The following is a 20,366-nucleotide window of genomic DNA, read 5'->3' on the forward strand; positions in this document are numbered from 1 at the left end:
ACTGACTGGCAGCTGCTCGGAGGGGAAGAGCAGAGGGTGGACTGGAACAAGGAATCCAGGGCTAGTGGAGAATCTTCAAGACTTAAGGATAGATGGACCAGATGGACACATCCTGGGTGTGCAGGCCTTTAGTCTCTGTGACAGATACCCAAGGAAAGTCTCCAGGAGGAAGGATTGATTTTGGCTTACAGTATCAGAGGCTGCAGTCCTGGCCAGCTGAGCCATTGTTTGGGGTCCTGTGGCGGGCAGAGCGTGATGGCAGCAGGAGAGCTTGGCAGAGCAGCTCACTTCCTGGCAGCCAGGAAGCAGAGAGGAGTAACAAGAAGGGGCCAATGATGAGATAACTCCCCTGCAAAGCTCACACCACTGCCCCTCTGCCCCCAGTCAAACAGGCCCCATCTTCCACAGCTCACCGCATCCTAATACCATAGATGGAGGAAACTGTTGATTCGTCTGGAGCCTCACGGTCTAATCAGGCAAGCTCCAAGGTGAGCCACCTTACCAACCTCCTAGATCAAGTCGACAAGATTGACCAAGCTAGGCATCGTGGCTCACACCTTTAATCCCAGCACTTGGAAGGCAAAGGTAGGAGGATCACCATGAGTTCGAGGCCACCCTGAGACTACATAGTGAATTCCAGGTCAGCCTGGTCGACAGTGAGACCTTACCTCAAAAAACAAACAAACAAAAAAGATTGACCACCACACTAACCACAGACAGAGTGACTGGGTTTTTGCTGTCTAAGAAGGTGGTAAGTCCAGGAGGAGGTGGTGCCACTTGGCTTCCTGGGAAAGGACACTGGATTGAGAATGCCAGGATCTCCAGCACATAGTGATAACATCCATAGTGATCAACTGTAGCCTGCTACAACCCGGAGACCAAGGCCAAGGGGACTGAGAGGTGTAGGTAAGGCAGGACCTTGTAGCTGGGCTTGGGGTACCTGGAAGGATTGCTGGTGGAGACGCCCACGATGTCTTCCACCATGGCTTTGGTGTTGTTGGGTGGACCAGCAATTAAGTTCTGGGTGTGACTGAGCCCAGGGAGTGGGAATCTGTGGAGTCTTGAAGTCCATGACTTGAGGAAGAACCCTGACAAGAGTCTGGGGAAATGACCAGCCCTGCCTGCTGAACGTTGCGCTGGTATCGTGCACACAGCACCACAACGTTCATCCTTATATTCCCTCAAGAGGTAGACAGACAGGGCATGCGTGGTGGCGCATGCCTTTAATCCCAGCACTTGGGAGGCAGAGGTAGGAGGATCGCCATGAGTTCGAGGCCACCCCTGAGACTACATAGTGAATTCCAGGTCAGCCTGAGCTACAGTGAAACCCTACCTCAAAAAAAGAAAAAGAGGTAGACAGACAATGGCTTCCCCATTTTACTGATGACAGAATAAAGCTTATAGAGGTTAGGTAGTTTGTCGAAGGTCACAGAGTGGAGATAGACTTTACCTCAGGTTTTTCTTTTGTCAATGTTTTTATTTATTTGAAGCAGGGAGAGATAGAGAGAAGAGAGAAAGACAGAGAGAGGGGATGTGCCAGGGCCTCTGGCCGCTGCCAGCGACGTCTGGATGCATGAGCATGCACCACTTTGTGCACATGGCATTACATGGGCACTGGGTAATCAAATCTGGGTTGTCAGGATTTTCAGGCAGGTGCCTTAACCACTAAGCCATCTCTTCAGCCCCTCAGGTTTCTTATTCTTTTAAATTTATTTTTTATTGACAACTTGCATAATTATAGACAATATTCCATGGTAATTCTCTCCCCCCCCCGACTTTCTCCTTTGAAACTCCATTCTCCATCATATTCCCTCCCCCTCTCAATCAGTCTCTCTTTTATTTTGATGTCATCATCTTTTCCTCCTAATATGATGGTCTTGTGTAGGTAGTGTCAGGCACTGCAAGGTCATGGATATCCAGGCCATTCTGTGTCTGGAGGAGCATGTTGTAAGGAGTCCTACCCTTCCTTTGGCTCTTACATTCTTTCCACCACTTCTTTGACCAATGGACCCTGAGCCTTGGAAGGTGTGATAGAGATGTTTCAGTGCTGAGCACTCCTCTGTCACTTCTCAACACTAAGGTTTCTTCTGAGTCATCTCAACGTCACCACCATCTGAAAAAAGAAGATTCTCTAACCAAAAGTGAGAGTAGCATTAATATATGAGTGTGAACATTAAGAGAAGTGCTCACCAGGCAGTTTGGTTAATAATTTTATTTCCTTGGCTCACACATGTGCATGGGTACACCAGAGTCTCTTGCTGCTGTGAACAAATGCCTACCTGGCTCTACATGAGTGTCTAGGCAATTGAACCTGGCCCAGCAGGCTTTGTAAGCAAGTGCCTTTAATGCTGAGCATCTTCCCAGCCCCCCAAACTCAAACAAACTTTGGCTGCAAGGTGCCTTTTCCCTTCCTTCTTTGGAAAGGTGGGAAAGGGGAGTAGCATCTTCCAGGAGGGAGGCCTTGAGCACCCATGTGTCCTTCCTGTCTGTAGCTAGCAACACTAGATAGCCTGAGACATACTGATGACGTACATTTATTGAGCACCTACCACATGTCCAATAATGCCCAGAGGCTTAAAGAGACAGAATCTCAGAGAAGGGCTGGAGGGATGGCTTAGTGATGAAGGCATTTGCCTGCAAAGCCAAAGGACCAAGGTTCAATTCCCTAGGACCCATGTTAGCCAGATGCACGCGGGGGGGGGGGGCACATGCTTCTGGAGTTTGTTTGCAGCGGCTGGAGGCCCTGGCATGCCCACTCTCTCTCTCTCTCTCTCTCTTTCTCTTTCCCTCTTTCCTTCTTTTTCTGTCAAATAAATAAATAAAAATATTTTAAAAATCTCAGAGAAGTTTGGAGATTTGTCCAAGGTCACAGCCCCTAAGGTTGGAAGAGACAATCTGAAGCCATTATCCAGCCCCTTTGTTCTAAATTTATACTAACTTCAGCAGCCTTCATTTTATCAGACTGACAAATTTGATAAGGGTATAAATACTAGAAAATTAAGTTTCTCTGTCAGGTCTCTTTATGGTGACAGGGCACCATTATTCAGAGGCTGCCTCACGATGAGGGGAGATTTACTGAGTCACGCATCTGAGAAGTCAGGAAAGTTCAGGCATGGCTTGATGCAGAGCCATGATGGCTTGCGCCTTAGCCATACCTGGTGTCACACCTGCCGGCGTCCCTTGAGAGTTAGGAGAGGGCTGTACCCTGAAGTGCTGTGAAGGCTCAGTCCCAGGTCCCATGAAGAAGAGGGATCTGGTGCTGCAGGTTTCGTCAGAAGGCCGGGTTGGGTTTCCATGGCTGTGAGGAACTGGGTTTGGTGCAGGGGGAGCCTAGGTCTGAGCAGTAAAAGACACTGACAATTGGACAGGGGTGTGTGTGAACACGGCTCATGGGAGGGAAGGACCGGCCTCAAGCAGAGCACTGTGGGACTCCATCTGTTGGAGCCCAGGAAGCAGTCGCTGATGTGGGTCCCCAGATGCCCTGATATGCCAGGCACGAGGGAGGTTCCCCAAGTCCCTTGTGAGTATGATGATAGTGCATATCACATGCACAGAGAAGGGTTCTCTTTGGAACCCAAAGTAGCTTTTCTGGCCTTAAGACCCCAGTCCCTGCTGTCCCCTAACAGGCATCTTAAGGGCAGTAACAGCACCCCGTGAAATTATCCTATTATCTTCTAGTTGTAGGTCTTCTTCCGCCTCTTCTTTGTTGGTGTTTTGAGGTAGGGTCTCACTCTAGCCCAGGGTGACCTGGAATTATTCTCAGGCGGGCCTCTAATTCATAGCGATTCTCCTACCTCTGCCTCCCAAGTGCTGGGATTAAAGGAGGGCGCCACCATGCCCGGCTCCAGGACTTCCTGTTGTGACAGAGATGAGGTATCTGGGTGCCTGGGCAGATGTCAGAAGTCCATGTTGACCTGGCTCTTCTATCCCTTGGTCCTTAATACCATTCATGGCCTTTACCTGGGGACTTCTTCATACGCTCCAATAGCATGCTTGCTACGGAAGCAAATCCAGTGTCCGTTTTCTGCAGAGGAGCAAAGCTGAGGTTAAGGGAGGTCACACAGCACGCCGGGACCAGAGGCCAGGCTCTCACCCCACTCGCGTCCGAAGCCCACTCAGCCTCCTGGCGGGCTCGTGGGGGCGGAGGCGGAGGCCGGCGTGCGCAGGTCAGCAGTCTCTCCCTTTGCGGCGGTCTGCCAGGAGCCGCGCATTCAGCTGTTAGCTTTGCTGGTGAGATTTCATTAGCTCACACTATCCCCACCTGCTCAGCCGGGAACAAGATACACAGCTCCTCCTGCCCAGGGCTCTGGCTGGCGGTGGATGCTGCAGGATCTAATGATATTTATGAGGTCAGTTGTGTGGGATGATGTGTATTAACTCAAGGAATCTCAGTCTTATTCCTGACAGGCAGATCCTGAGTCCCTGGCCCCACTTCTCCTCCTCTCCTCTCATGTGTATTTGAGCATAATTTCCCCACCAAGAGAGCGAGACCAGGATGGAGAGCAGACATCCCTGGCTCAGCTGGCCACTTGCCCCTGTGTGACCTTGAGCCAGCTGTTTGACCTCTCTGGGCCTCCATACTTTCATCTATAAAAGGGGGCTGTGGTGACCATAAAAGGAGACACGCTATAATGCAGTACTAGGGAGGCTGGGGCAAAAGGGTCAAAAGTTCAAGGCTGGGGGCTGGAGAGATAGCTTAGCGGTTAAGGCATTTGCCTGCAAAGCCAAAGGACCCAGATTCAATTCCCCAGGACCCATGTAAGCCAGATGCACAAGGGGGAGCATGCATCTGGAGTTCGTTCGCAGTGGCCGGAAGCCCTGGAGTGCCCATTCTCTCTCTCTCTATCTCCCTCTTTCTCTGTCAAGTAAATAATAATAAAATATTTTTAAAAAATGTTCAAGGCCATCTGGGCTACAGAATGAGCTCATGGCTAGCCTGGACAATTTAGCAAGAGCCTGTCTCAAAACGAAAGGTGGCTGTTGTAGCTTGGTGGTTGAGTGTTTGGCTAGCATGTGTTCAGTCTCCAGTACCAGAAGCAAAACAACAGATGTTAAGCTGCTACAGATGTTAAGCAGAAACTTTATAATGTGGAGGAATTTACTTTCCATTCTGATTTGGCCCAGAGGGAGGAGACAACAGAGAGTGACTTCCTCTGCCTGCCCAGGGTCCCTTATAGTCTCCCAGAGCAGGACACGGCAGTCACTGCCTTGGAAGTGGGGCCCACACCTCCTGGGAAGAATCTCAGAGGATGAGAACTGTGGGAAGGGCTGGGCAGGTCTCAGAGCCACTGTAGTTTGGAAAAGGTTGGGCTGAGAGAGGCAAGGTGACAGTGGCTTTTGGCCACCTGGGTTCTAGTCCTTTCCCAGAAGGCCACTTGAGTCAGTGGTGCTCAGGGGAGTTGTGGAGGGTTTGGCCCCCGTGTGGGGTGGAGCTGGAAAGGGGTCAGGATGGCCCCTGGAAGACCTGGTGGAAAGGGTGCTGGGTGGTGTTAGGCATTCTCCCATAGGCCCTGCTTATGGTGGGCATAGAGACGCAGATGAAGTGGAGTAACACAGAACACGCTGGGCTCTGGGAGACCCTGGCAGCTGCTGGCACCAGAGAGCAGTTGTGGCACCACGTCTCCGGTCCACAAGGGTGTTCTGGATTAGAGCACCTCGTCCATCCTCACCTGCCGCCGTAGTTCCTTGCCCCGACACTCCAACAAGCCATGCCCATAGCAAGTGTGCCCCTTCCCACCCTGTGTTGGCATCTGTAACACCCTCTGTTTCCAGCTGCCTTTTTGGTCGGAAGTTTGAGGCACCAGCCCCAGCATCCTGCCTCTCTCTAGGAGAGACTCCAAGGAGAGTAAGTCACCCGGATGGGGTGGGGTTATTTTTGGCTCTGTGTCGGTCTTCTGTTTTCTAAAACACTTTCGGGCTCTGACTTATCACACACTGTCTGAGTCCATTATTCACTCGTGTGTCAGGGTCACCTGCTGGGGTGGAACAATGGCCTTCCCGAGGTGAGGCCTCGTGTTCCTGACCACATCTAAAGAAGGCATGCCCTGGGGGACTGCAGACTGGAAACTGGGCCGAGGTCATCTGAAGCACGGGGGGTCCTTATGTGCCTCCATGTTTCCTTGGTTAGTGGAGCTAGGCTTCAAGTTGGAACCCAGTGGGAGAGCCCCGGGGGACACTCCCCATGTGCTTGCAGGTTACCACTGGTCTTTGTTTTAACAAATGATTTCCCCCATCCCGATTCTGGGACAAACTTGACTAAAATGTGTTGTTTATCACAGAGGCTGAATCCATTTGAGAACCCAGCGGTCTCCATCTTATTCTGGGTCAAGTGGTAGACCAGGGCTGAGGCTGGCAAAGCAACAATGGCTGAGGAATAAACAGGGCAATGGGAGGGGATGCAGAGAAGAAATGGCAGAGGCTGTAGAATACCCTCCCTTCTCTTCCCTCTCTTCCCATCTCTCTCTCTCTCTCTCTCTCTCTCCCCTCATTGTTCCTTTCCTTTCTGACTCTGGCTAAACCTGTGCCTTGGTTTGTGTGAGGCTGTGTGTGTGTGTGTTACTGGTGATTTTAGGCAAATGCTGTACCACTTAGTTCTATCCTTGCCCCCTTTGTACTTTACATTTTGAGATGCTAAGTTTTCATGGCTAGTTCCTAACTTGTGATCCTCCTGCCTCAGTCTCTCAAACAGCAGGCATTTATAGGCCTGCCCCATGGCTAATCCTTGGTCTCATAGCGTCTTATATAGTCCTTGGTCTGTAGGAGGGAGGGGGCATTAATTAATACCCCAAACATCTTAAGATTTATTTTTAGGGCTTTATTTCCTTTTTTTTTTTACATGGTAAAAACATATATGTGTGACTTGAATGTAAAATGTCCCCCCTTAGCCTGTAGCTGATGGAGTCTTTGGGAGGTGGAGCCTTGCTGGAGGAGGTGTGTGGCTGAGGGAGGACTTGAGGTTAGTCCAGTCTACTGGGTGCTCAGAACTAGCTCTCTCAGATGACTTGCTTCTCATTGAGCTATGGCAAGATGACTGCTTGCTGTGCCATGCTTCCCATCACCACGATAAAACTTCCACATGTAACTATTACCTGAAATGAACCCTTTCCTCTCGTCATCTGCTTCTAGTTGGATGTTTTGTTTTAGCAACCAAAGGTAACTGCTACAGAAAACTGACGCCAAAAAAAAAAAAAAAAAAAAAAAAATGAGGTCACTGCTATGATGAACCTGACCATCTGTCTTTTGATCTTTTAGAACTGGTTTGTGGAAGGAATGTAGAAGGATCTGGAATTTTGGACCATAGAAGCCTTGCAGTGCTGTGAGCAGAGATCGCTGGCCCATTCTGGTGAGAGTTTGAAAGACCTAAGTATAGAGAAGAATGTGGAGAGTGAAGGCTTGGTTTCTTGCTGGGTTAGTGGTGACAAGGCTTGTCGCATACTGCCCGAGTCCTGAGAATTTGAACAACTGTTGTGTTTGGTGGAGGGAAATACAGAGCATAAGGATATGAAAAATACAAAGCTTGGCATAGAAAGAAATATGAGTTTGAACACCTAAGCACAGAGGCTGATCCCAGGCCCCTTAAGCCACAATTATTAAAGAGATTATCACCACTGAGGATGCACCAACTGTTTTGAATTGGGACAGTGGAAAAGATACCCCTAGGGAAAAACCTAAGCCATTGAAGGCTCAAGCTAGTAAGAATGCAAATTTTGGGGGGAAGAAGGGGTCTAAAGGAAGAATGCTGAAGGAGTTTCCTGCTTCTCAATGTCAAGCTTCACCCACCCTCAATGATTTGTAAATTTGATGATACTGGTTTGGGAAGCATGGCAAATGTAGGAATTAGTGTAACCATTGATCTAGGAGCTCCGAGATGTTATGATGCATGAATAAGGGTAAAAATACCCACATGGAGGCCCTGTGGGGCCATGGCGTGGAGTTGTGAAGATGATTCATGGGTTGCAATGACGACCTCAGGATTTTGGAGATGCCAGGACTATGGGATAGCTGCCAAGGAAAGCTGCCAGCTGTGGCTCTGGTAGATTTTGCCTGGAAAGCAAGCAGTATGACTGGAGGGGTGGAAAGTTACTTCTGCCTTGTGGAGCCCAGAGGGTTCCATCAAGACTCCCAAGTGCCGGACATGGAGCTGCAGGATTTGATGTTTGTCCTGCTAGTTAGTGGTCTTGAATTGGTCCAGTCTTTCCTTGCCTTCTTTTCACAATGGGAATGTTTACTCTATGCTATCATGCACTGAAGCAGGGAACTTGTGATTTGGTTCCACAGGGCTCACAGTTAAGAGGCTGTCTTGAGTTTCAGATGAGATTTTGGACTTTGGACTTTTTTAAATTCTTGTTTGTTGCTGTTTTTGAGGCAGGGTCTTACTGTAGTCCAGGCTGACCTGGACTTCACTCTGTAGCTCCAGGATAGCTGGCTTGAACTCACAGCAGTCCTCCCATCTTACTCTCCTGAATGCCACCACACCCAGCCAGACTTTGGACTTTTTTTTTTATTCTGTTTTTTTTTTTCTCAGTTTTTATTAACATTTTCCATGATTATAAAAAATATCCCATGGTAATACCCTCCCTCCCCCCTTTCCCCTTTGAAATTCTATTCTCCATCATATCCCCTCCCCATCTCAATCAGTCTCTCTATTACTTTGATATCATGATCTTTTCCTCCTCTTATGATGGTCTTGTGTAGGTTGTGTCAAGCACTATGAGGTCATGGATATCCAGGCCATTTTATGTCTGTCTGGAGGGAGCACGTTGTAAGGAGTCCTACCCTTCCTTTGGCTCTTACATTCTTTCCGCCACCTCTTCTGCAATAGACCCTGAGCCTTGGAAGGTGTGATTGAGATGTTACTCAGTACTCCAGTCACTTTTTTCTAGCACTATGATACTTTTTCATCCCAAGGTCACTGCCATCTGAAAAGAGAAGATTCTCTACCCAAATTGAGAGTAGTGTTAATATAAGGGTATAAATATTAAGAGAAGTGCTTACTGGGCAGTTTGATAAGCATAGTATATACATTTTTCCAGACATCAGCAGACGTTACACCCCTAGGGCTCATGACTACCCCTATTTGAAGTTTTCAGTATCAGGGATGTTTCCCCCCATGGAGCGGGCCTCCAGTCCAATTGGAGGGCAGTTGGTTTCCACCATGACAGACCTGCCACTATGAGACTTTGAACTTTTGAACTGTGTTTGGAGATAAAGATTATGGGGACTTTGAAAGTTGGACTGAGTATATTTCACATCATGAGATGGCTAGGAGTCTCTGGAAGCCAGGGACAAAGTGTGGTGATCTGGGTGTAAAATGTCCCCTGTAGCCTCAAGTATTTGTGATTAAACCGTTTACTCAGCCCCTGGCTGGGCAGTAGAACTTTGCTGGAGTACCTGTATTGTTGTGGGAGGGCCTTGAGGTTGACCAGTCCACCCCACTGAGTGTTCAGAGCTAGGCCTCCAGGCCTTCTCCCTGAGCGAGGTGAGACATCCTGGCTGCCTGCTCTGTCATGCTTCCTCGGCCATGATGAAACTTTCCCTGGAAACTCTAAGCCGAGCAAACCCTTTCCTCCCATCAGCTACTTCCAGCTGGGTTTTGTCCTAGCAGTGAGAATATCACTGCTACAACATATAACACAACAGCCATTTCCATCTTGACCATTTCTAAGTTATTTTTAAATTTTTATTTATTTATTTATTTATTTGAGAGAGAGAGAGAGAGAGAGAGAGAGAGAGAGAATGGGCACGCCAGGGTCTCCAGCCACTGCAAACGAACTCCACACACATGTGCCTCCTTGTGCATCTGGCTTACGTGGGTCCTGGAGACTTGAACCTGGGCCTTTTGGCTTTGCAGGCAAGCACCTGAACTGCTAAGCCACGTCTCCAGCCCCATTTCTAAGTTATTGAATTCAGTAGCATTAAATGAGTTCACATTGTCACCCACCCATCCCATTTTACAGACAGGATGGCCGAGGCTCAGGGGGAAGGCAAAAACGGGTCCCAGGAAAACAACAGAGGAAGAACTCATACCAGGCCTTTTAAGCATTGCACTTCAGGACCCCTGCAGGGGGGCAGGGTGCAAAGAAGAGCTGAGGTAGTGGGAAATGGTCCGACACAGGGAGGCATGCCATGATATCTTTAGACCATGGGCCTGAGTTAGATGAAAGAATAAAATCAGAAGAAGTTCTATTAGTCAGGGTTCTCTAGAGGAACAGAACCGACAGAATGAATTGTGTTAATTGTCCTCAGTCCACACCGGATGGCAGCAAGCAGCTCCAGCGGCCAGGTGGGAGGAGGGATCCTTTCCTTCCCAGAGCTTCCTTAGATAAAGCCCTCCTTCCTGGAAGCAACCTCATACATCCACTCAAGAGGAATGTCTGTGGATTCCTAAACAGAGCAAGTGGACAACAAAACTTAATCAGCACAGAAGTGAAGCCTTGAAGCCACTGCATCGGTGGAAGAGGCATAGAAAAGGGCACTCGCCATAGGGTTCCCCTTCTGTGGACTATATCCCAGGCGTGCGAAGGCCAGTTGGTTGCTGGTGACCAGGGTCAGGGAAGGATGGGAGAAGTGACTGCGTCATGGGATGAGCAAAGCGGGACCTAGATAGAGACGGTGATACCGCGACGTTGAGAAAGCATTAAAAATGAGGCTGAGTGGCTCGAAGTAGCTATTATTTTGTCATGTGAATTTCACTTCCATTAGAAACATCTTCCCCCACAAACGTATGGTGAGGGCCTTTCTTATAGATCATTCTGAGGACCACGTTCCAGGGAAACATTGCTTCTGGTCTGTACAGATCCCCGTAACAATGGAGGTAGCATGGCTGGTAGTGACAGCCAGTATACTGTCCTGTCTGGGCAGTCCTTCCTTCTTCATTTTTATTTTTAATATTTTCATTTATTTATTTGAGAATAACAGACAGAAAGAGAAAGAGGCAGAGAGAGAGAATGGGCGCGCCAGGGCCTCCAGCCACTGCAAACAAACTCCAGATGTGTGTGCCCCCTTGTGCATCTGGCTTATGTCCATCTTGGGGAATCGAGCCTTGAACCAGGGTCCTTAGGCTTCACAGGCAAGCGCTTAACCACTAAGCCATCCTTCCAGCCCAGTCCTTCCTTCTTCACCCTACACGTCCAGCTGCTGGCTGTCTTCTGTGACTGAGCATGCTATGTTCTCCCGGGAGCCCTCCTTGCTTCCTTCCCCCTTAGAGCCATTCTCACGGTCGCCTACATGTGCTCTGAGGAGTACTGCGGAGCAATGGTCCACCTATCTGCTCTCCAGCCTAAAGATGAGCTAGGCTAAACCCACACCCCATGCCCGCCCCATCCCCGCCAGAAGCAGGAAAGGGAACTACAGAGATATTTGGGTGCGGTGGTGATTTGATTCAGGTGTCCCCCATAAACTTAGGTGTTCTAGATGTTAGGTTCCCCAGCATGTGGCAGTTGGAAATTAATGCCTCCTAGAGGCAGTATATTGCTGAGGGCTGGCTTATGGGTGTTATAGCCAGTGTCCCCATGCCAGTGTTTGGCACACTCTCCTGTTGCTATTGTCCACCTGATGTTGGCCAGGGGGTGATGTCCACCCTCTGCTTATGCCATCGTTTTCCCCTGCCATCGTGGAGCTTCTCCTGGAGCCTGTTAGTCAAAATAAACCTCTTTTTCCCACAAGCTGCTCTTGGCCAGGTGATTTCTGTCAGCAATGCGAACCTGACTGCATCGCGTAATATGTTGACCTGCCTTGAAATCCAAGCACGGCCACCTTACCAGCTCTGTGACCCTGGACATAGTACTTAATCTCTAGGAATGACAGTTTCACATCTGGAGAATGAGGATCACGGTTTCTTTGTGGGTCTGTATATCAAGGAGTCTTGGAGGCTGTGGTGGCTTGAATGTTAAATGTCCTTCCGTAGCCTCATATGTGTGTGTGTGATTTTAAGCTTCATGCTTAGTCCCAACCTGGGAGGTGGAGCCTTGCTGGAGGAGGTACGTTAGTAGAATTAGGAGTCTACAGACCAGCCCTCACTTGCCAGTGCTAGTGAACTCTCTCTCTTTCCTTGGATCCCCAACATGCATGTAAAAGTGCCAGATGAGGTGGTGTGCACCTGTTATCCCAGTGTTTGAAAGGCAGAGACAGGAGGATCCCTGGGACTCACAAGTCTGTGTAACTGAATTGGTGAGCTTTCTGTTCAGTGCAAGACCTTGTTTAAAAAAAAAAAGCAACAACTTGGTGGAGGGCTGGAGAGATGGCTTAGTGGTTAAGGCCCATGCCTGCAAAGCCAAAGGACCCAGGTTCTATTCTCCAAGACCCACATAAGCCAGATGCACAAGGTGGTGCATGCATCTAGAGTTCATTTGCTCCAGACAGAGGCCCTGGTGTGCCCATCATCATCATCATCATCATCATCATCATCTCTCTCTCCCTCTTTTTCTCTCAAATAAATAAATAAAAATTTTTAGGCCTGGAGAGATGGCTTAGCAGCTAAGGTGCCTGCCTGCAAAGCCTAAGGACCCCAGTTCAATTCTCCAGGTCCCATGTAAGCCAGATGCACATGGAGGCCCATGCGTCTGGAGTTTGCTTGCAGTGGCTAGAGGTCCTGGTGCGCCCATTCTTACTCTCTCTCTCTCTCTCCCTCTGACCCATCTCTCTGTGTCTATGTGATGTGAAACTGTCATTCCTAGGGATTAAGTACTATGTCCAGGGTCACAGAGCTGGGAAAGCGGCTGTGCTTGGATTTCAAGGCAGGTCAATATAGTATGTGTTGTATAATAACTAACTAACTAAATAAAAAATCTTAAAAAAAAAATTTAAACAGCCAAAAATATTTTTTAAAACATATGGTGGAAAGTGACTGAGGAAGATACCCAACATGGGCCACTGGCCTCTCCACACACTCATATATGTACATAACCCACATATACATGTACCCACACATATATGGACACACACATGCATACACACATAGATAAAAAAGAATGCATCGTTCAGCAAACAGCCACCATGAGCCCAGCTACACTGCCCAGCCCATCCGATGAGTGGCTGGGTATACGGAGTCTACTGGGCACCCAGGGCATACTGGGTGTACTGTGTTTCTTCAGTCGGTGGCAGATAGGATTCCAAGCTAGATTCCTGGGAGTCCCGTAACACAACTTGGACCAGAGACCCTGAGTACCCAGCCTGGATGCCACTTTTCCTCCCTCACTCTTTCATAATCGTGCGAGCGCCCCAGGCACGTTCGAACATGTTGCTCCCTCGTCCTGGAATGACCGTCGCTCGGGCCTGGCCAGCATCCTCGGGGAAGTCCTCTGAGTCATCGCCCACCACTGCCCAGCAAGTGGCCCTGCCCGTCACCTCAGAACCACGGCCTGGTTTGTCATTGCTGGTGTGGCTCGTATAATTCAGTCCTTAGGAAGAGGGGTCTCGGAGGCATCTGGGGAACCCAAGTCCCTGTCTTGGCTGTAGCATCTTCGGGATTTGTGTACGTGGGCCAGGTTCTCCCTGCACTGTGAAATGAGGGTGTTAATACCACCTGTCTGCCCAGAACCCTTTGCTGGCAGTAGACCCCTTCTTCCTTTCTTTCTTTCTTTTGATAGAATTAGAAGCAACATAGCTTTCTTGTGTAGGTAAGTTAGCCAGAGACGCGGGCCTCACAGAACACAGATGCCCACCTGCCCTGGTGAGACTAGAAGAGAAAACTCCAGTCTGGACCTGACTCAGCAAGATGGAGCCGGTGTTGCACACCCGGCATTTGTACATGGGTGTCCGGGATCTGCTTCAGGTCCTCTGATCTTTTTACTTCCTGGCATTCTGACATTGTTTCCACAGTGACTGGTTCAGGAGCTGTGGTCTCCTCCTTTGGGCTTTCCTGTAACCCCCACGGGAGCAATGTGCCTGAACTTAACCCACAGATGACCTTCCTGGGTCAAGGTATTGAGTACCTCTGCCATTTTTTTTCAAGCTGACCGCATGTGGACACAGTGCACACAAGCAGATTACAGTGTCAAGTGCAAATGACAAGACCTGTGCAGCAGTGTTGGGAAGGTGTGCAGCAGCTGTCTGCACCTATGTGTCACCTTTTGGTGTCTATAAACTTTGCTCTGGAGATGTGATGGAGCTCTTTCCTAGCATGTGTGAAGTCCTGGTGTGTGATCCCAGTACAGAGGAGAAGGAGGGGGTAGAGCTGTTCAACTTTCAAGCAGAAATCTAGGCAACAGACGACTGGGCAGTTCCTCCCTAGAGCAATAGCTTCTCACAGTGAGAAACGGTCCCCCAGGCTGAGATAAAGCCCCCCTCCCCCCGGCTCTGCTAGTGTGCTGGGGCTGGAGCTAGAGACCATACAAGGAGCCTGTCAGCTCCTTCAAGACTCCGAGAGACTTAAGGTTGCTCTTATAAATCCTCTGTGCTAGAAAGAAAAGGTTTTCAAAATCTTCAGGGAATTTCCCCATATAACCTGCTGGGATGTTTCTTCTCCGCTGTCAACTTGACTGGATTTAGAATCGCCCAGGAGACTGGGGAGGCACACTTCTGGGAGTGTCTGGAGGACGTTTCTAATGCTGACTAGCTGAGAAAGGGACGTCTACCCTGAATGTGTTCAGTACCATCCCATGGGCTGGGGGCCCAGGTGAAACAAAAGAGAAATAGAAGGAAGACAGACAAAGGGACAGCACTCACTGTTCCCTCTGCTTCCTGGTCAGCCACGAAGTGAACTGCTCTTCTCTGCCACACATGGTTGCAGTGGCGTTCCGTCCAAGGGCATGGGGCCAAGTGGCCATTGACTGAACCTTTCAGTTCCTGTCAGGTATTTGGTCACAATTATGTGAAAATAAACCCACTATGCTGAAAGTGACAGAATTATAAGTTCATTTGCACAGATCACATAAGAAATCCCCATGAGATTCTTGGAAAGCCTCTATAATTTTTAAGGCATGGTACTGATGCAAGGGCCACCAGCCTAGGCTCAAAGAAACAGAGACCATTCAAATGAAAACCAGATCGTCAGGACCCCAGCTTCTTATGTTAGGAAGCAAGTGCAGACAGCTACTGAGCAGTAGATGTGGGCATTTCTCGTGAAAAGGAACAAGGAGTCAGAAGGTAGAGCCAACAGGGAACGTTGTGGAAGAGAGGTAGAAAGGATAATGGAGCCAGAGGAGGGCTGGAGAGATGACTCAGCAGTCAAGGCGCTTGCCTGTAGAGCCTAAGGACTGGGTTCGATTCCCCGGTACCCACATAAAGTTAGATGCACAAGGTGGCACATGCATCTGGAGTTTGCTTGCAGTGGCTGTAGGCCCTGACATGCCCATTTGCTCGCTCTCTCTCTCAACAAATAAATGAATAAATGAAATGAAATAATTTTTTTTAAAAAGAGCCAGAAGATGGGGAAGAGTGTCTTAGGACACTATCTTCTGGACAAGAAATGGCCATCGCATTCATGACTTCCCAGCAGCTGTGGCTACTTGCACAATATTGAGCCCATCAACATGTCAATAATGGGTGATGGAGGAGGGCAAGAAAAAATGCCATGGACACAGAAGAGGCAATAGTTGGGAAGAAGGGATTCAGTGGAAGGGAGATGGGGAAGGGGGAGGGGCAAAAGAAGGTAGTAGGAGGAAACTGATCAAAACGCGTCATGTACACACGTGAAAATGGCTGAGAACAGAAGTTTAAAGAAGGCAGGGCCCAGAAGTCAGAGGGCAGAGACAAGCCACAAGAACAAGGACAGGGGAGTCTCTTCACAGCGGGGTGTATCACCTGCCCTGGAGTGAGAGAGAAAGGTCTGGCTAGCTCTCTCCATCCTGGCTGTGGGCCAGTGACTGTTCAGGGCTTCCCAGCCTCTTCTTTTTGCTTGGTTTTCTTTTGAAAGCCAGATGCACAAAACGGTGCCTGTGTCTGGAGTTCATTTGCAGCGCAGGCCCTGGAGTGCCCATTATGCTTGGTTCGCCGTTGCTTGTTGTTGGGGGTGGGGTGGGGTGGGGCAGAAACTCATCTCTTTTAGTTCACAAAGGTTTGAATCTAGAGGAGTTACTCCTATGGACCTCAGCTGCTGAGAACCAGGGCTTCCTGCAGCTGTCTCAGTGAGATGAGATTTCAAGGTCTTGGAATAGAGAAAGGGTAACTTGCATGTGGGGAAGTGGTGAACTTTTGTGAGCAAAGTACGGAATATAATGAGAGTCACAAATTATTTGCATCTTCTCTCATTAAGAAATGGAGTCCTGGGGCTGGAGGGATGGCTTAGCAATTAAGGTGTTTGGCTACAAAGCCAAAGGACCCAGGTCTGATTCCCTAGAACCCACATTAACCAGATGCACAAGAGGATACACATGTCTAGAGTTCATTTGCAGTGGCTGGAGGCCCTGGCGTGCCCATTCTCTCCCCACCCTTTCTCCGCCAAATAAATAAATAATAAAATAAAATAAATAAGAAATGGAGTCCTGGGGCTAGAGAGATGGCTCAGCAGTTAAGGAGCTTGTCTGCAATGCCTAACAACCCAAATTTGATTCCCCAGTACCCATGTAAAAACAAAACAACAAAACAAAAAGAAATGGAGTGAAAGCTGGAGAGATGGCTCACTGGTTAAAGATGGTTGCAATGCTTCACAGCTGAAGTTCACCTACCCAGACCACACACAAAGCCAGGTGCACAAAGTGGTGGCGCTTCTCACGTTCATTTGCAGCGGCAGGCCCTGGAGTGCCCACTGTCTGTCTCTCTCACTCTTAATCATTCTTTTTTTTTAATTATTTATTTATTTATTTGAGAGCGACAGACACAGAGAGAAAGACAGATAAAGGGAGAGAGAGAGAATGGGCGCGCCAGGGCTTCCAGCCTCTGCAAACGAACTCCAGACGCGTGCGCCCCCTTGTGCATCTGGCTAACGTGGGACCTGGGGAACCGAGCCTCGAACCGGGGTCCTTAGGCTTCACAGGCAAGCGCTTAACTGCTAAGCCATCTCTCCAGCCCAAAATTTTTTTAAAAAAATTACGAAAATATTTTATTTATTTATTTATTTGAGAGAGAGAATGGGCACACCAGGGCCTCCCGCCTCTGCAAACGAACTCCAGACGCGTGCGCCCCCTTGTGCATCTGGCTAACATGGGACCTGGGGAACCGAGCCTCGAACCAGGGTCCTTAGGCTTTGCAGGCAAGCACTTAACCGCTAAGCCATCTCTCCAGCCCACTCTTAATCATTCTTAAATAATAAATAAATAGATAAATAATATATATATGAAATGAAGTCCATTTTGAATTGTGGCTGGTCCTGTGACAGGATTTCACCAACACAATATCATAGAAAGTCACCCACCATGACAAGAAACCTGGTCATCCTGCTGGAGAGATAAGGCCACTTGAAGAGAGAGACAGAGAGAGAGAGATCCTGGAGAATGATAGACAGTGGAATAAGAGGGGAGGCCAATCAGTCCATCCACACTCCTGAGGTGCCAGCCATGTAAGTGGCACCATCTTGTATCCCATGGCCCTTGGTGGATCAATTTAGCCAATGCCGCACAGAGCAGAGACAAGCTGCTCCCACTACGTCTGGCCTAATTACAGAATCTTGAGAAAATTAATGGTGTTGGTTTTAGGACATTAAATGATGCAGTTAAAATTCATTCTTGGGGCTGGGAAGATGGCTCAGCAGTTAAAAGTGCTTGCTTGCAAAGCCTTCTAGCCCAAGTTCAACTCCCCAGCCACCCATGTGAGCCAGACACAATAAGTCACCCAAGTGTTTGGCATTCATTTGCAGCAGCTTAGAAATCATTCCTGCAGTGGAAGATGGATGCAGAAATGGGTGCCAGAAGTAAGATTTGAATTAATATTAACTCTGCTATGAATGAGGCGTTTCACTTCCTTCCACAGTCTTCAACTGTGCCTTCAGCCTCATGCCCCTGTAGGAGAATTCACACAAGGGACCCAAGTAGACAGGGACATAGTCAAGGTTTATTCCAAGAAGCAAAAAGGTATTTGTCAGGTGAGAAGGCAAAAGCAGAAAGTAAAGAGACACTTTGGAGTGGAGGGCGAAGGGCTGCCTCTAATGTCTGGACTTACAAGTTTTGGTCTGTCATGTCTCCTCCCCTTGCAGGAATATATATTGAGATATTTCCTAGGGGACAGGGTGACGGTGTCTTGCATGTGCTCCTTCAGGAGAGGCTTCATGAGGGCTGGCTGGGACCTGCTGAGACTGGTTTGTTGGTTTATTTTTTTACTTTTATTTATTTATTTTTTCTCAGAGCTCTGTCTTTCCTCTTATCTGCTCTGTTTGTCTATCCCATGCCCAGCTGCAAGCCCTCTTACTTACCTGTTCCAGTGTTCCTGGCCTTGCTGATTTAGCCATAATTCTACTGGTGATGTGTCTATGTGATTGCGAATTGCTGTGGCTGTGTAGACTTCCTCTCTCCACCCTCCCTTCTCTCATTGTCCTTATCTCCCTATTGTGCACTGGGTAGGTTGGTCATACAAAGAAATGATCCTTTCAGCATTTAAGTTTTTTTTTTCAAATTATTATTAACAACTTCCATGATTATAAACAATATTCCATGGTAGTACCCTCCTTCCCCTCACTTTCCCCTTTGAAACTCCATTCTCCATCATATCCCCTCCCCATCTCAATCAGTCTCTCTTTTATTTTGTGTGTTTGGAAGTTTGATTATAATATGGCGCAGAGAGGTTCTTTCCAGGTTTTGTCTGGCTGGGGTTCTAAAGGCTTCCTGTATCTGCATTGGCACCTCTTTCCCAATTTGGGGGAAATTTTCTTCTATGATTTTGTTGAACACGCCCACTATGCCTTTGGAGTGGAATTCTTCTCCTTCTACTATGCCCTGCATTCTTACTTTGATCTTTTCATAGTGTCCTGAATATCTTGAAATTCCCACTCATACTTTTCTATAAATTTGTCTTTCTCTTTGTTGGACTGTATTAGATCTGCCACCTGGTCTTCTAGCTTAGATATTCTGTCCTCTCCTTCATCCATTCTACTGGTGAGATTTTCTACAGAGTTTTTTATTTCATTAACTGTGTTCTTCATTGTTAGTAATTCTGACTAGTTTTTCTTTATTGTTTCTATTTCCTTATTGTATTGCCTTCTTTATTTCATTAAATTGGTGTCCTGCGTCTTCTTTGATTTCCTCTTTGATTTCTTCTTTGATTCCTTTGATTTGTTCTTTAACCTCTTTTAACATATTTACAATCATTCTTTTGAAATCTTTCTGAGGCATTTCCTCTAACTTGTTCTCACTGGAGGTCATTTCTGATGCATTAATACTTTTAGGTGGATTTATATTGTCTTACTTTTTAGTGTTTCTTGCGTAATAATGTATATATTTTTGCATCTTGGATTAAGTTAATGTTTGGATTTTCTAGCTAGCTGGGTATTCTTAGCTGTATCAATTGATTTGATGTTATATATTTTCAGGGTAGGAGCTTAAGGTGTTAGGTGTGGTTCTTAAGACTCTCAAGAGTATCAACAAAGGTGTTCCTAGGGGTTGAGTTTCCCTGCTATGGGAGTATTCAAGTAGGCTGAGTGGAATAAAATACAGGTAGATTCTAAAATTTAACTAAACACTGTACACATTCAATCAAAAACTGCCCTGAGTATTTATGCAAGAGTAGTTATTATAACAACCAGATCCTCTATCAACAAAGAGGTTAAGATTTATGGTCTGTTGAGGGATCCAAGTCAGCTTGTGACCAAGTGAGACCCTTCCCTAGTACAATCCCAGTTACTTTGGATGATTTTGGTCTCAGTCAAGTTGCTGCCTGGTCGTCGGACTGCTGTTCTGATTTCTGGAGCTGGGCATTGGCTTTTCCTGCGGGGCAAACCAAGCCTGGCAACTGTGGCCCTGCAGATCAGCACCCCCACTGCTGGAACTGTTGCTGTTAAAGCTACCGCTGCTGGATCTGTCGCTGCTGCTGTTGAAGCTGCTGCTGCTGTAGCTGCCACTGCTGGAGTCATTGCTGCTGCCTCTGAAGCTGCTGCTGCTGGAGCCACCGCTGCCGCCACTGAAGCTGCTGCTGCTGGGTTTGTTGCTGCTGCTGCTGAGGCTGCCGCTACTGGATCCGCTGCTGCTGGGGTCGTTGTTACCGGTACTGGAGCCGCTGATGTTGCTGCCGGACTCTGCTCCTGCTTGGGTCCCGCTGTCAGCCCAAGTTGGCGTGGCCGGGTCCCAGGACTGCTGCTCTGTTCGCTGGAGCTGGGCTCAGGCGGTGGGGGAGGGGAGGGAGCCGCGGCTGCTCTGGTTGTCTCGCTGCTCCACGTGTTCTTCTACCTCGCAGTCTGCTCCTCCGTTGCTCGCTGCCGCTCTCCCCTCACGGTTCCCGAGTTGCGGAGAGCGCGGTGTGAGGGGAAAATCCCGCACCTGGCTTTTCCTGCGGCTGGAGCCGAG

The sequence above is a fragment of the Jaculus jaculus genome, chromosome 6, assembly GCF_020740685.1.
Source record: "Jaculus jaculus isolate mJacJac1 chromosome 6, mJacJac1.mat.Y.cur, whole genome shotgun sequence".
NCBI classification, from domain to species: Eukaryota; Metazoa; Chordata; class Mammalia; order Rodentia; family Dipodidae; genus Jaculus; species Jaculus jaculus.